We start from the raw sequence: 5464 nt of genomic DNA on the forward strand, positions 1-5464 counted from the left end.
GCTATTCCTGTCTGTGGATGTCAAGCTGCTGAAATGGCCCACAAGCGCAGTTTCCATTCGGTGAGCAGAGGATTCATCAGACTGTATGTCAGCAGAGAAAAGAGAGTGGGTTTAGAGGTTTATGCAGTTCCTTTAGCAGTTACAAAACCCGACCACAGACAGAAAGCAAGCAGAGAGTGCGTTTTAATGAACATTTAAGATGGTCCCTATTATTGGTCCCTGCTGCCTTAAAAGTTAACAGAAGTAAACTGAATTATTTAGTTAAAAGTCGTCTCATGAGCAGTGAATCTTTCTGTTTTTAGTTCCTCTGATTGAGGAATCAAAAAGTAGAGACCAGAACAATGCTTTTTATGAGACAAATACTAATTTCCAAATATTTTTTTCTTCAAATTACAAAAAGCAGAATTCTCAAACAATAAAAAAAACTTTTAATGAGTTCAGTGAACACTCAGTAGTTCATTAGTTCAATGGTCTGAAAATAAAAACGAAGTAGAACTAACTTTAAATTAATTATACATATATTAACATTAACTGAGTGACACAAGATTAGTTGATGCCACTCAATTCCTGTATGTCTTACAGTGTGTTTAAAGAATGAAATGAGAAAAGGAAAAAGAAAGTTAAGTTGTAATTATGTCCTATTTTTTAGTCATATGATTGTGATGCAAGCTGAAGTAACTGTGAACAGTAATGAAAGTTATGTTGAGCGAGTCAGATCTGCCACTCCCACTATAACTGCCACTTGACTAAACAACTGACCACGGTGTCACTGACCTCACTGGCTCAGTCTTGGTTGTTCATGTCTGACAGTAGCAGACTTAAGATGTGTGTCACTGAGCTTCTGGAGCCTGAATGCAGATGTCATCGACTTCTTACCCTGCAGCCTGCCCTGTCCTGCTGGGGGAATCATCACCCACACAAACACCTAACCCCCAGTATCCAGTACAGATACACTCACCGGGTTGCATCACTTGTGTGCAGTTGCGAACACGTATCAAGCACCCACTTCAGGCTCTCCTGTTTGCTTTGCTATCGCTCTCCTGTTTGCCTTGCTATCAGTCTCCTCTCTCACGTAAACCCCCACCCCATCCCCACAGGAAGTGAAAAGTCTCACCATCAATGTCTCATCAGCTCATACACCAGTTCTCCAGAGTTCTCCAGAGTTCTCCAGTAATTGAATAACTGGGTGACCCTTTGTGCCCCCCACGAGTTAGAGAGAACCACCCTTGACTTCACACATCAACGCTACTGTGATCATACAGACATTGGAAAGCAGAAAAGGCGTAACCATGGTGAATCACTTTAGGAATCACTGTGCAAGCCCTGCATTAGTACTGACACTGGAGCGGGATGTGGCGGCCAGTTTAATCCTCTGATCTCTGGAAGAAAAAGAAACCACATGTGTGTATTGAGTCAAACAGCATGCCGGCATCCGTTTACCAGCTTCTTTGTTGCCTGTCTGTGTGTGTGTGTGTGTACATGTGTGCGTATATAGGTTTTTGTCTGAAGGAGTACTGCGGTGGAGACACACAGACATGCCCAGGCAGTGACTCAGCATGCAGTGCCTTACTTTGGAGGAGTTTGCTTGCAGAAGGAGGGCCAGGTGTGTGTGAGACAGAGTGTGGGGCTGAATATGTTGTGTCTAACCCTGTGTGTGTGTAAGGATCATCATCCCTGTGAAGAGGGTTGGAGAATAATGAAATAGATACGGCAGTGGTGTTAATGTTAGTTGGTGTTTCTGAGAAAAGTAAAGCATGGTTAACATTCACATAGCAGCCCTCACCAGTTATCTATTAATATGATCCATATTTAGTCAGTACACCTTCAGTTTTCTTTAAATTATGTGTTTTTTGGTCGACATTTTATTCCTTTCATAAGCTCTCCACACATCACACATTGTAAACAGCGACAGCCGAACTGAAGCACTCAAACCTTTACAAAGCACTTACTGTAGTGTGACTGCTGAGTTACAACAGCAGTAGCCAATGTGTCCTTGTTTTCTTTGTTTTTCAGGCTTGTGGGAAGGTGTTACTACTATTTCTGGAGGGAGTCAGGCTGTGTGATGGATCTCAAGAGTTGTGCTTTGACAACCTCGGGTTCAAATCAGGGCCCCTCCGGTTCTCACTGTCTCCACACAGACAAAACAAAACCCCCAGAGACACACACTGAGATAGTGTGAAAGGAAGTAAGATTATGCGTCACCTGTGACAACTAAGGAGGGTTTTAATTTACAAAATAAGCAGATAAAATGTGAACTACTGAGCACAACGGTATAAAAAAAAAAAAACAACTACATGTCTGTTGATGTTTTCGTCTTGTTTGCTTGAGGGTGATGGAGTTTTGCAGCCATGGGCACATGGGTGTGACAAGACAGCAGGTGGAAGGACCAGAAAGACCCAGAGTTTGGTAGTCGTGTCGGGACCTGAAGCTTCTGAGTGTTTACTGTGAGTCACAGCACACAAAGCACATTAATACAGAGGAAGTCAACTCATTGAACTCTGCTGGAGGTCATTTGTTTAGGTTGAAAGTAAGTCATTATGTGTGAGAGATTAATGTTCTATTTATATTATACCATTTTTTTTGTGGGGGGGCGGGTAGAAAATATATGTACTTTGTTGAAGCCATTGAGAACACGTAACCATAGAATGGGATTCAAAAGGATTTGATGACTCATTATTGGACAATTGGATTTGTTATTATAATTAATTTTATTTAAACCATAATATCAGATTTTCTGGCCACTTGGCAATGGAAACAAACCGTAAACAACAGTTGTATTTCCACATTTCCAGATAAGCAGCACTGTCGTGTTTCTGGCCACCTGATGATAAGTCCAACATTCACACACATTTTAGCTCTGTTTTACTCTCCTGAGAGACATCTGGCTGCTAAATGTTCCACTGTGTTGTGTTTTGTCTCTGTCTGTTGTTTGGTGCTGAGCAGGTAGTGTACAGTCAGTTTATCAGAACCTTTTGCAGGAAACAGCTGCAATGTGCAAAAACGACGTTATCAGAACAGTAGAAGTGAACCAAAACAGTAAATGGCCAAAAAACTAAAACAATGAGCTAAAAGAAGCTAACACGGAGGGGAACTGCAGAGTCAGGTGATAATTATCTGTGGATCCATCAGTATGAGAGATTCCTTTCACATAAAAAGAATCTAAAAATATCAATTATAGCTGCTTTAAATTCTAAATCTGATGCAGATTTAAAACCTCTGATGAAAGAGAGCCCTGGCTAGAACAACAGGAATAAAGGTGTGGACTATTAACTGTCACACCCAGCAGTTACACTAAGAACACAGAGAAAGGATGAACGGTAATATCATGGGTACAAGCGTTGCATAACCTCACATTAACTGTAATTGATAATTATTATTAAAAGAAGTGTTCAAATTAAAATGTGCTATCCTACAGGATAATTAACCTAATTATGCTTTCATACAGGATAAGTAAGACCTCTAAAAAATATTTTGGAAAAGATATTCTTCACCTGCACCCACACTTTTGCTTATTTCTGCACAATGAATGAAAGTTGTGTTCATGCAAATGATGTTTATGTACACGGTGTTAGCCATTGAAGCCTCTCTCAGACAGTGAACTATACATAGTCAACCTAACAATGGGGAGCAGTATGGATGAGCTGGCTGTGATGGGCCGCTGACAAGTACAGCAGAGCCCACAGGTAACAGCTGCATACTGTGACACGTTTATGACTTTAGCCTGTCTCTCACATACACACATCACACACACACACACACACACACACACACACTCACACACACATCCTCTTCTGCTCTTCTGCCCTTTGGTGACATGCCCTTGTGATGAGACTCCGGAGCTATTTGAGGCATTGTTCTGATAAGCCCTGTGTGTGTGTGTCTGTGGCCACACTGGCATGCAGCAGCGTGGGAAAAAGAACAAATGGCTGATGAGGGCAGCGCACAGTCCAACACAAAGCTGCAGGAGGAACTGTTGGAGAACAATGAAAACAGACTTGGCTGCTGTTATACACTTCTGTCTCATACTTACTGTATGATTGCAGAGCTGAAGATGGGGTCTACACCACATTCTTTCAAATCTACACCACATTTTTTAGAATTAATCAGCCAGAACTATTAAAGGCCCAGTGTGTAGGATTTAGTAGCATCGCTTCACCCTCCCTTTCCAAGCATGAAGGAGAAACTACGCTGGCTGTGAAATGCGGGAGAAATGCAAAAAGCCCTGTCTAAAGCTAGTGTTTAGTTTGTTCTAAGCTTCTGTAGAAACATGATGGTTCAAAATTGTGACCTCCATGGAAGGCGACCTGCAGCATCTGCACATGTAACAAAAATATATTGATTCCGATTTTCATGTGATTATACACTAATGAAAACATACCTGTGAATATTAATTTTATTTTATTTTCTGCCAGTAGATCCTCCTAAATTATACACACTGGACCTCTAAGATCCTTTAACTTAAATCAAAGTGGGAATACAAGAATGTAAAATACTCAATTACAACTAGAAGTACTGCATTGAACATTTTAGTATAAATCTAAAGTGCAGAAGTATTATCTATTCAATTTCAATTCAATTCAATTTTATTTGTATTCTGCCAATTCATAACAGAAGTTATCTCAGGACACTTTTCAAATAGAGCAGGTCTAGACCGAACTCTTTAACATTAATTACAGAGACCCAACAGTACCACCATGAGCAAGCACTTGGCGACGGGGGCAAGGAAAAACTGCCTGTTAAGAGGCAGAAACGTAGGACAGATCCTTCAGCTCTAGGTGGGTGGTCGTCTGCCTCGACCAGTTGGGGTGAGAAAGAGAGAGAGAGAGAGAGAGAGAGAGAGAGAGACAGACAGAGACAGAGAGACAGACAGAGACACAGAGAGAGACAGACAGACAGACAGGTGCACAGCAACAACAGTATTGGCAATGGCAATCTAGCAGGACCATGGCAGGAGGCGGCTCCACCAGGTTCGATAAGAACCTGCGAGACGAGAAAGCACAAGAACTCCGGGGAAGTAGTGAAGTTAGTAACATGCATTAATGGAACATGAATGAGTGCATAAAGAGAGAGAGGAAGAGAGGAGCTCATTGCATCATGGGAAATCCCCCGATAGTCTAGGCCTATAGCAGCATAACTAAGGGATGGTTCAGGACTCACCTGATCCAGCCCTAACTATACGCTTTATCAAAGAGGAATGTCTTAAGCCTATCTGTGTTTTGTATTTGAGTATCAAAAGCTAATTATGCTAAAAATGTAGAATGTCCCCTGTCAGGAGTGTAATTTATTTCAATGGATCAATATTGTTGCATTGGCATATAGGTAGCATTTTAATATTGTAGCTAGTAGAGAACTCCTTTATTCTTTAATCTACTGCTAAGTGCATCATATTTTATAAGATGATTGTATTTTTTTATTGCGGGGTGCCCTGGTAGCTCGCCTGGTAGAGCTGGCCTTGTGCTGCATG

The 5464-nt window shown here is 41.3% G+C and overlaps 1 long non-coding RNA gene across 1 annotated transcript; it reads left to right on the top strand.

Annotated features, from left to right (window-relative positions):
• Positions 1 to 1514: 1514 nt before the first annotated feature.
• LOC127353359 (uncharacterized) lies at positions 1515 to 2661 on the top strand. Its single transcript, XR_007881276.1, has 2 exons — positions 1515 to 1603; positions 2014 to 2661. It is a non-coding gene; the product is annotated as an uncharacterized LOC127353359 (long non-coding RNA).
• The last annotated feature ends 2803 nt before the right edge of the window (positions 2662 to 5464 follow it).

This window comes from Dicentrarchus labrax, unplaced genomic scaffold (assembly GCF_905237075.1).
Source record: "Dicentrarchus labrax unplaced genomic scaffold, dlabrax2021, whole genome shotgun sequence".
NCBI lineage: Eukaryota > Metazoa > Chordata > Actinopteri > Moronidae > Dicentrarchus > Dicentrarchus labrax.